The sequence below is a fragment of the Coptis chinensis genome, chromosome 1 (genome assembly GCF_015680905.1).
Source record: "Coptis chinensis isolate HL-2020 chromosome 1, ASM1568090v1, whole genome shotgun sequence".
Lineage (NCBI taxonomy): Eukaryota > Viridiplantae > Streptophyta > Magnoliopsida > Ranunculales > Ranunculaceae > Coptis > Coptis chinensis.
Genome location: NC_141456.1, coordinates 20,236,020 through 20,248,033, shown reverse-complemented (window position 1 = coordinate 20,248,033; position 12,014 = coordinate 20,236,020). Strand labels below are relative to the sequence as shown.

At 38.5% G+C, this 12,014-nt stretch overlaps 1 pseudogene across 1 annotated transcript; it reads left to right on the top strand.

Moving 5' to 3' along the window:
• Positions 1 to 2,096: 2,096 nt before the first annotated feature.
• LOC147522778 (putative pentatricopeptide repeat-containing protein At5g40405 pseudogene) lies at positions 2,097 to 5,327 on the top strand (annotated as a pseudogene). The gene has a single exon (XR_015214530.1). The product of XR_015214530.1 is annotated as a putative pentatricopeptide repeat-containing protein At5g40405 pseudogene (transcript).
• The last annotated feature ends 6,687 nt before the right edge of the window (positions 5,328 to 12,014 follow it).

Here is a 12,014-nt window from a genome sequence, read left to right as displayed (position 1 = left end):
TCAGTGGAATTTGTTATGTATGGCCATGAACTTTGGGTACCCAAAAACAAGAAAGAAATAGTTCTTTGCGCAGAAGCATCCTATACACTCTCTGAATGGCTAAGATGATTGACCTATATTACCAATATCTATATGCATCAGCTTGCCTCCACTAGTGGTCTTATGCATTCTGTGAAAAGTGACTCGTTGTTCTATTCTAATATCCTTTAGTGATGATTTGCAATTCTGACATACATACCATTTACATAAGTGGCATTTACATATAGATTAATTAGTATATATGCAGGGCCATCAAGTGCATATGATGGTGGAGGGCAGTTCTTGATTTACGTAAGGGTTTGTAGTACATGAAGACACAACTTGGGTTCCCTAATGCTAGCATATAAAGGTCTGTTGATATAATAGATGAAGATAACTGAGTGTTTTTTTATGAAAGTTTCAGTTATTTTAGCTTTCTTTTGACGATAGTGTTTTTTGATGAATTTCTTTAGGTTTGATTATTTTTTTTACCCATTCCATTCCTTTTTTTTCAGTATCCATGTTCAGAGTCTTCTTCAAGTCGCGTGCTCTATTTTTATTCTCGTTCTGTTGTAGTTCTTCGTTTTTCCAATGGTTTAGATGGAGGCAATCTACCTTAAGCTTCAGCCCTTTTGTTGAGAATGCTCCTCCAAATTACCGCTCCATTTTCTGGGTTGCGCTGAACCTCGGTAAGTGTTTGGACATATAGAATGCTTTACTTAGTTTTTCACCGTCAGATTGTTGCAACAAGTAATAAATCTTGACTGAAAAAAAAAAAAAAAAAAAAAAAAAAACCTGGGTATTACTAGTAGCTGCTTTGCATGATTATACTTTTACATTTTTATTGGAGGCGTTATAACTTAGTGGTATTGTCGAATGTTGACTAGTCATTACATTTCAAAAAGCTGTGCGGTTCATGGATTTGGAAGAACTAGCGTATGATGCATTGCGTCGAGGTGCACGACTTCTGGAGCACCCTCTTTGATCTGCCCACCAACTTAATTGCTGAATCGGCTCTGAAGGTGATTGAATTTGCGCAAATGTTCCTTCCCCTGTGCCTGGGAACAGCCTGGTTCAATGGGGAAGCAGAGGCTCTGAAGGTGATTGAGTTCGAGGAAATGCTCCTTCCCATGTGCCTGGGAACAGTCAGGTTCAGTGGGAAGCAGAGAGCACTATTTTTTCCAGCGTCTCATATCTGTATACTGCGAGGTTGCGAGCTACGAGCGGCATTTTCATGAGGATTTGGAGGCTCTGCTGAAAAGATGGGAGATTATTAATTGTGGCTCCTGTGCCTCCAAAACGAGATGGAGTTTGATGTAAATAAACTTTAATTTGGATTGAGCAAAATCTGAGTCTATCAGCTCAAGCCAAGTGGTTGTTAACTGTATTGTACTTGTGGCCTTATCAGGGTTTGTGTTTCACCCTGGGTTGTCTATTCCATATTAGTAAGACACAAAGCAAACAATTTAGATTTTTTGGTATAAAGCTTTGTAGTTACAGACGGTTTATTATTTCCAATTCTTTATTGCCTTTAATTTGTCAAGTTTGTTTTTTCGAATAGGGCTTGGGTTTAGCAGTCCCCACTGTTTCATTAGAATGCAGATATACATGACCTTTTTTATCCTCCTCCAAGTACTAAAAGGGGTATAAAGTAGTTGTAACCTTCAACAGACTCAAGAGATCGGCAGCTCTATTACATTCTCGGTATACATGAATAAATTCTATGGAGAAGAATCTTGATGCAATCTCTAGAATTTCTGCTTTGATGTCAAATTACTTAATTATACACAATTTCATGTTTTTTTTTGGGTGTAGGCGTGTAGCTCTGTAGAAATTAAAGAGTACTTGATGTTTCATTATTGCTAGCTGTCCATTAAGATGCATTCTCAATAACAATTTTTGTTGCTCGTTGTTCATGGTTGTAGACTTGTACAACGACAATTGGTCTGATACTTGTAAAAGTCATGTGTTGAGCAATCATTTTTGGTACGTGATTAAAAAAACCGGCAGATTTCGCGATATTCCATTTATTCCCCCTTGATAAAACTCTTTGTTATAAGGGCGGGAACAAAACAAAGCCACCTTGAAAAAAAGATGACTCCGCACTTCCTCTTCGCAAAACAATGATTTCCTCAATAAAATACATCGCGATGCACCCAACAATTACCCTCTTACAAACATGCAAAACACTCAAACAAATAAAACAAATACACAACCAGCTAATTATAAACGGTCACTATAACGACCACTACGCTCAACTTATAAACCAATTTATTTCAACTGTAGCACTTAAACACCCTAACCATCTTGATTATTCCAATAAAGTCCTTTACCATTTTGAGTACCCAACTGTTTTCACTTTAAATTCCATGATAAGAGCTCATTCCAAAAGCACTACTCCTTATCAAAGCTTTTATCATTTTCATCGTATACTCCGAACAGATAACTTGTTTGTTGATAACTACACGTTCACTTTCTTGATACGTACTTGTACACATATTTTGTCGTGTAGCATTGGTTGTGGTGTTCATGGTGCTTGTATTAAGTTTGGTTTTGAGTCTCTTCATTATGTTCAGTGTGCATTGATTCATATGTATGCTGAGTTGGGTTTTTTGGGTTTGGCTAGGAGAGTGTTTTTGGAGGTGAATGGACCGGATTTAGTGGCTCAGACTACAATGCTGAGCGCTTGCGCGAAGTCGGGGGAGTTGGATTTTGCGAGAAGTTTATTTGATAGAATGCCGGAGAGAGATTGCGTTACATGGAGTGCGATGATATCGGGGTATGCGCAATGTGGGAGGTCGAGGGAAGCTTTGAGTTTGTTTCAATGTATGCAAATGGAAGGTGTGAAAGTTAATGAAACGACTATGGTTTCGGTTTTATCCGCTTGTTCACATTTAGGTGCATTGGATCAAGGGAGATGGACACATGGTTATATTGAGAGGAATAATCTTTGTATGAGTGTTACGCTTGGGAGTGCGTTGATTGATATGTATGCCAAGTGTGGTGATATGGGGAAGGCTATGGAGGTGTTTTTGGGGATGAGAGAGTGGAATGTGTATACGTGGAGTGCTGTAATGGGTGGACTAGCTATGAATGGAGCTGGTAGGGAGTGCCTTGAGCTGTTTTCCCGTATGAAAGAATATGGTGTTCAGCCCAATGAAGTTACATTTGTATCGGTTCTGCGAGGTTGTAGTGTGGTTGGATTAGTTGAGGAAGGCTGTAAGCATTTTGATTCCATAAAGCAGGTGTATGGACTTGAACCTAAGCTTGAGCATTATGGATGCATGGTCGACTTATATGGCCGAGCTGGTCGACTAGACGATGCCTTTGAATTTATCAAAAACATGCCTATGAAGCCACACGCGGGTGCTTGGGGGGCTTTGCTTAGTGCTTGTAAAATCTATGGAAATATGAAACTGGGTGAGCTTGCATCACGGAATCTGGTTGAGCTCGAGGCAAAGAATGATGGTGCTTACGTGCTTCTTTCCAACATATATGCGGATTCCAGGGATTGGGACGGGGTGACTAATGTGAGGAAACTAATGAAGAATAAAGGGGTGGAGAAGATACCTGCGTGTAGTGTTATGGAGGTCGGTGGTGAGGTTCATGAGTTCTTTGTGGGGGACAAATCACACCCTAGGTATGGTGAAATTGAGGTTATGCTGGATGAGATTGCAAGGAGGTTGAAACTGTCAGGATATGTGGCTAACACTAACCCTGTGTTGTTCAATATAGATGAAGAGTCCACTTGAACACACTGCAAATCAGCTCCCTTAGACTACTGAGATCCGACGGTCTTTTTTTAATCTCTATCACACTCTTTTAACTGTCAAATCATGAAGGGCATTCTTGGCAGGTCGGGAGTTAAAGAATGGGCAAGTTGGGACTTGGGAGTTAAAGACGAAGAAGAAAGAAATAAAAGCATTTCATTTTTCATTTTTTTTTTTTTTTTTGGCAAATTGAGATAATTTTATTAACAACTAGAAAATATAATGGTACAATCATTTGCTACTAGAGCCTTTGATAAGGGTTTTACATTTGTTTTCCTAACTCGATGCCCAATCAAAAAACCCAATAACCCATGGAAGCGAGATGATGAGATGTTGTATTACAAAAGCCGGGAATATAAACGAAAATAACTGAAGTGAAGGACTCTGCCAAGTTTAAAATGTCGTGAACCAGAATGTTATTATGCCAAGATAGGTCGTCAAACTTCCCACAAAGAGCATTTATAAGGGGTAAGCAATCAGATGTTGTGATGATTTTCTTAATACCATTCTTAAAAGAGGTTTGCAAACCATGAAAAACCCATAGGGACGCAATTTCATTCAAGTTTCCAACAGCTTGGACATAAGAGCTACATTATGAAGTCTCATACTTCCAATTCCCAAACCTCCAATCCTCTTCTTAGAGCAAATTGTGTTCCAATTGATCAAGTGAAGATCGACTACAATTTTTTCCAGGGTCCGACTGCCATAAGAACTTCCTATTGAGTTTATCTAAGTGGTTGCATACTCCATTTGAGAGAAGGAATGTTGACATGGAATAAGTGGGTATGGCAGAAGACACACACACTCTTGATAAGCGTGACCCGGCTAGCTTGCAAAAGACAATTGGTATGGCAGCCCTGGATTTTGGATGACACTCTGTCAATGATGTGGGTGAAGGATAACTTGGAGGGTTTTAGAGAGTTGATAGGAAGGCCGAGATACTTACTCTCTGTAGTAGAAACGGGAATTCTAAGAGCATTGCTAATGAGACATTAAATTTATCTTTTCTAGGCAAGTTATGGCTAAAAATGAGAGAAGATTTTCGGTTGTTTGTGGACTGCCCCGAAAAAGAACAATAGAGATCTAGCAACTCCTTTATGTGGCCAACTTCTGAGATGTTAGCTCTAAAAAACACAAAAGAGTCATCAGCAAACAATAGGTGTGATACTGGAGGGCACCTTCTACCGACTTTCACTCCTTGTCAGAGTCCTCACTAAGGCTTAAAGAAACCATGAGGACTACCATTTACCTTAACTGAGAATGAAGGAAGCCGAAGATATGCCGAAATGAATCCAATCACACCAAGTTTGGCAGAATCCTAAACTCCGCAGCGATGTAGTAACAAAATTCCATTCAATTTGATCAAAAGCTTTGTTCATATCTAATTTGGCAGCACAATACCCAGATATGCCTTTTTTCTTCTTAAAATAATGTAAAATCTCATGCACCATGATAGAATTATCTGAGATTTGGCGCCTTTTCACAAATGCATTTTGGTGAGGAGAAATGAGTTTGTCAAGGAATGGTTTCAGATGGTTCACCAGAATCTTGGAGATGATTCTGTATGAGGTGTTGCAGAGACTGATCGGGCGATAGTCTTTAGTAGATGTTGGATTTGGGATCTTAGGAACAAAGGTGATATGAGTGTGGTTCAACTGACACAGAAAGTAACCTGTCTGAAAAATTGTGACATCATACGATGGAGATCATTTCTAACAAAATGCCAACACTTCTGGAAGAAAAGAGGGGTGAACCCATAAGGGCCAGGCGACTTATAAGGACCCATATTGGAGACTGCAGCATGTATTTCCTCCATTGAGATTGATTTTGTCAATATCTCATTGTCTTCATGTGTGACAAGTGGTTTAATTTCATCAAAAGTTTGTGGAATTATAGGAGTTGTTGATGTAAAAAGATCCCTGAAGAAACTCACAATATGGTTACCAATGTCTGATTGATTTTATAACCAGTCACCATCCTCAGTTTTTATGCAATGGATACCATTTTTCCGCTTCCGATCAAGAGTCGAAAGATGATTTTTTTTTTTCGATTGGTCACCACACTTCAAGTAACAATGCAAGCTCGGGACTTATCACGCCACTTCATTTCCTCACAAAGCATAAGTCTGTCTAATTGGAGCTGCAAACAAGCTTTAGAGACAGAGTTTTGTAGGTTAGGAGGGATCGAGAGACTGAATCAAATTAATTAAGTTGAGTGAGAGTGGAAGTCATGGACTCCTGTAATCTCTTGAAATGATGTTTATTCCAAAGCTTGAGAGATTCTTTCACTTTCTTCAGCTTTTGACATAAGATAAAGGATGGAGAACCAATGATATGAGTGATCCAAGAGTTTTGGATAGTAGGCTTACAAGAGACATCCTCTAGCCAGGAAGACTGAAAGTGAAACTGGTATGGTTTTTTGTAATGCACTGGATCAGTGTTCAGAACGGTAAAACTATGATGGGAGACTACAATGGGTAGGTTAAGAACCGTTGTTTCAGGGTGTTGGGAGGACCAATCAGGACATGCAAAAGCTTTGTCTAGTCGGACTTTCACTAAATTTGGAAAGGTCTGTTTGTTTGACCAAGTATAAGTTACTCCATTAAATCCGAAGTCAATAAAACCCCTCTCAAAATTAAGATCAGAGAAAGCTTTACAAGGTATTCTTTCAGGTCCACCCCATTTCTCTCAAGGGTGAAGGATTTCATTATAGTCCCCAATTAATAGCCAGGGAGAAGAAATACACACTAGTAGAAAAAAGACTTTTTGTGACTGCTTTAAAATGGTATTTGTGACTGTTCTGTTCGAAACGGTCACAAATGGCAGAAAAGGGTTTTTGTGACTGTTTTAAAAAGTTTTTAGTGACGTGCGTTTTCGAAACGGTCACAAATGGTTTTTTTCTAAAAAGGTGTATATGTGTGGAGAACTATTTGTGACTATTTCACTAAAATAGTTACGTATTATCCGACTCGTAAGTGACCGTTTGACCATTATATGACCTAGGTAGTTTTTGGTCCATGCCCACAGCTCCACTAAAAACAAGAAACACGACACACCCACGTTCACTCAACTCCCGCTTCGTTCAAACTCTTCAAATTCTCTAAGTATACAGACACGAAAAAAAAAACACTTTCGCGAGCTTTCTTCAATTCAAACTCTCATAGGTACAGAACCAATAAAACAAAAAACACTTCGTGGCTCTATCTTCACTCTCTCAACCTCAATCAATTCCTCATGACTCTCTCAACCTAAATCAATACCTCACGACTCTCTCTTCACTCATTATCGATCTAAAATTTATTACCTCTCCAAAATTCATTGCGGTAATTGAAGACGGACAAGGTTAGTTTTTATCTCTCTTCGATTTTGATTTTGATTTGATTTGATTTTTTTGATTTAATTGAAGACGGACAAGGTTTTCATTTGATTTGATTTTTTTTTTTACAATTTGTGTTTTATTCCTGATTTGAGGTGGTCGTTAGTGTTTTTTTTTGTTTATGAAAAGAAGGTTTACTTTAGGGACTATACAGGGTTTCACAAATGGTTATCTAACATGATTTTTTGTTTTTTCATTTTAAACTAGACTATCTTTTTCAGTTAACTCTATTTTCGTATTTGCTTGTTTATCGACGATAAGGACTTATCGTATTTTGTTTTGGTAGCCTGAGATGGACAAGTCATGGATGTCGAGAGATATATTTTCTACTAAATATGTAGAAGGCGTTAAACAGTTTCTTTCATTTTCTTTTGATAATGCAAAACGTAAGAATTGTATACCCTGTCCATGCATTGAATGTGGGAATATGTACGAATTTGATATAGTGGAGGTGGGACGTCATCTGAGAATGAAAAGGATTGAACAGACGTATTGCACATGGGTGTGGCATGGGGAAGATGCTCCAAAGGAGTCAGCATCGACTAGGGAGTCAGAGGAAGGTTTTGATGAAGGTGGACTATATGAGCCCGCAAACATCGCAAAAAAATATTTGAGGCCACTCGGGGAGACTTTCATGGGGAACCACGAAAAACTTTGTGAACTGATTGAAGAAGCTGATTTACCTTTTGTATGCGATGGGTGTAAAAATACACCAAGTTATCATCTCTGGTTAAGCTTTTCAATGTGAAGGCAATGAGTGGGTGGTCTGATAAAAGCTTCTCTATGGTGTTGGCTCTGTTTAAGGATATGCTCCCAGATTGCAATGAGCTGCCTTTGACCATGAGAGAGGCGAAGGAAACTTTGTCTGTTTTTGGAATAAAGCATGAGAAGATTTATGCATGTCCCAATGATTGTATTCTCTATAGAGGTTTAATAAACAAGGATAGAACTACTTGTCCTACATGTGGAGCGTCAAGGTATAAGGTGAAAAAGAATAATCCTGACCAAAATTATAGTGTTCTAGCAAAAGTACTATGGTATTTCCCAATAATCCCTAGACTTAAAAAAATGTTTCAATCTGTTGAAATGGCGAAGAATTTGGTATGGCATGCGAATGAAAGAGAGGTAGTTGATGGTCAAATGAGTCACCCAGCTGATTCCCAAGCATGGAGACACGTCGATCAATCTTGGCCAGAGTTTGCAGCTGATTCGAGAAGTCTTTGGTTTGCACTTTCAACCGATGGTTTCAATCCACACAGTTCTCTTAGCAGCAAGCATAGTTGTTGGCCTGTTATATTGGCGACTTACAACCCGCCACCATGGCTGTGCATGAAGAGAAAGTTCTTAATGTTAACATTGTTGATATCAGGAGTAACAACATTGATGTTTATCTTGCACCTTTGATTGAAAATCTTACCTTATGGTAACAACATTGATTTTCCCGTTTATCTTTGTCTAGTATGTGGCGAAAATACAGATTCTTTGATTGAAAATCTTCAAGAAGTTATACCATCCGGATGGCTTGAGGCATATGATGCCTATAAGCAAGAGCTGTGATCAAGTCCAGAATCATTGAACGGGGTGCAAATCTTCTCAAAAGTTGAGCATTTCAAAAACTCATGGGGAAAGCCACCAGAAAGTGCTAGAAAGTCAAAAAAATCAAAGAAGGAGAAGGCGTGAATTAGGTCCAAAGATTCAAAGAAAAGAAAAAGGGGAAAGGAGCAAATAAGTTCTAAGGATACAGAAACACCAAAGAGGAGGAAAAATGACGGTGTACACAAAAATCATGAGGAAGGTCGCTGGAAAAAGAGATCTATATTTTTTGAGTTGCCTTACTAGAGACATTTGCTTTTGAGACATAACTTGGATGTCATGCATATTGAGAAAAATGTGTGTGATAGCATCATTGGGACTTTGCTTAACATTCCATTGAAAACAAAGGATTCACTTCAAAGCCGACTTGACCTTGTAGAGATGCACTTAAGGGAAGAACTAGCACCAGAGAAGAGAGGGACAAGATTCTACCTACCGCCAGAGCATGTTATACATTATCTAGAGAAGAGAAAGAGGAAGTTTGTAACACAATCGGGTTGAACCCGAAGGTCCCAGATGGATATTGTTCTAATTTCAAATCTTGTGTTTCAATGAAAGATTTGAAATTATATGGTCTTAAATCTCATGATTGCCACCGACTAATGCAACAACTTCTTCCTGTGGCGATACGATCGGTGTTGCCAAAGCATGTGGGGTATACCATTATTCGGTTATGCTTCTTCTTTAATGCTCTTTGCACAAAAATAGTGGATGTGTCGAAATTGGATAATATTCAGAAATATTTGGTGGAAACTTTGTGTTTGTTAGAAAAGTTTTTCCCACCATCATTTTTCGACATCATGGTGCATTTGACAGTTCATCTTGTAAGGGAGGTCGAGCTATGTGGTCCAGTTTTTTCTCCGATGGATGTATCCTTTTGAGAGGTAAGTGAATAATTTTTTTAATTTATTTATTAAATGTCTCACAATGCACGTATCAAAGGTTTAAAGCTTTAAAAAACTTTCTAGGTACATAATGGTGTTAAAGGGATATGTTAGGAATCTAAACCGCCCGGAAAGATGTATGGCGAGAAATTATATTGCGAAGAAGCTGTTGAGTTTTGTGCTGAATTCTTGAGTGAAGTAGATGCAATTGGAGTTCCTTCCACAAGAAACATGATAGACAATGATTTGGAAGATGGAGATACAATTTGCAGTGGAAGACTGATTGGGGGTTCGCATGTTGTTGAAGTTGATGAGAAGTCCTGGCAACAAGCACATCTTTATGTGTTGGAAAACATGAAAGAAGTTCAGCCTTATATCAAGTAAGTAGATAAACACACAATAGTTCAATTTAACTAGATATTTATCTCCAACATTTCCATAAGGGAGCTGGTAGTTAATACTTGTATTCTTTTAATTCTTAACATAAAAGGGAGCATATGGACTACCTAAGGCTTCAAAATCATCGCAAGGGTGTAAAATGGATAAAAGCTGAGCATAATCGCACCTTTATTAATTGGCTTCGCCAAAAGGTATGTTTTGTTAACACTCCATTGTTACTTAAAAAATTAAAACATTGTTCTTAACATTGTTTGAGAACCAGGTTGAGGAAGAGCAAGACATACCAAATAACAAAGTCTCTGACACGTTGTAGTTTTTGGCCATGGGACCTAGTCTAGATGGGCTAAAATATTCCGGATATGAAGTTAAGGGTTTTCACTATCACACAAAGGACCGAGAAGCTAAACTAGTCAACCAAAATAGTGGAGTCAGTGTAGTGGCCTCAACAATGCAGATTTCTAGTGCCAAGGACAAGGATCCTGTAGTTTCGGATATGTGCTTTTATGGTGTGTTTACTGAAGTATGGGTGTTGGATTACTTGACCAAAGATCAGGAACTTAAACGTGCGCAAAAAGAGGTAGAGAAAAATAATAAGCGAATGACAGATTTAAACGAGCGGCTCAGCCAAGATCACGTGCAAATGGCACACTGTGAATCGTCCGTAAGACAATTGACAGAGACTTTAATAGAAACGAGAGATGAACTAGAACGTGAGAATATGAATTACAAAGGTTTGGGAAGGAACCATTAGATTTTCCCAAACCAATGATCATGTGATTGCGAGAATGTAATACCATAGAGCTAAAAATTCTTTTTATGAAAATAAAAATAAAGTATGTGTTGGCTATTGAATATCATTGTGATGTCAGATAACATACCAGCATTAAACTTAGTGTTGTTGATTTATGAATGTAAAAGAACGAGACGCCCCCATGTAGAAAGAAAAACCTCTCAATATAGAACCATTGGAGAAAGTTATTGAAAAGAAAAGGGGACATGATCGTCCTCAATGAACCTAGCTATTCAGGTGTCAAAATATTTGTACTGAACGTGAAGCAAGGCCTGACAACTGTTGGAGTTGTCACCCGTGCACTGGGACCAAACTAAAACACAACGCCATTGCCTTAGTAGTGGAATTAGCATGGATATTGTACTGTGGGAGTATTGCAATAATTGTTCCGAGCAAGAATAACCATCTTATTGATTCGGATTTCCGTCAAGTATGCATGAATGCGACTTACTTGGACCGAAAAAGGCATAATATGAATGACCTCCCTAGAATGAACGTTAATGAATGACATTGTTGAAAGTAAAAGTACAGAAGAATAGAGTAATGTAAAATGATAACCAAACTAAGAGAATGGAAGTTGAATGCCTTTATTGATGGATAAAATAGAACGAACTACATAGATTGATAGATTTGTTATTGATGGAGTAATGTAAAAATGCAAAAAATTTCCTAACGGTAAAACTTGCGAAGGTGGTAAGCATTCCATGGCTTCTCTATCATTCTTCCAAAAATAGTACGGAGGAAATATGACCCCTTAGATGCTGGACGATCTATGATGTAGGGTCCTTGCCAATTTTCTCCAAACTTTCCTGATTCTATAAGCTTTGGGTTTCTACAGAGAACCCAGTCTTCAGGAGCAAAATACTTAGGACGGATCTTCTTGTCGTAGTTCCGTTTCATGTCAGTTTGATACTTAATAAGCTGTTGTAGTCCCTCAGAGCGAACCTCATCAATAAGAGCTTTTGACTGAGCCAAAGTAGTGTCATTGGAACCTGTTTCAATAGCAACTGACCGAGATGTACTGGAAATCAGTTCTGTAGGTAAGACTGCTTCAGCACCATATGCAAGGTTAAAAGGTGATAATGCAGTTGAATATTTTGGCGTTGTCCTATAAGCCCACAAGACAGCTGGTAACTCCTTGACCCAATTTCCTTTGGCGCCAGTCAAACGCCTCTTTAGGTTGGC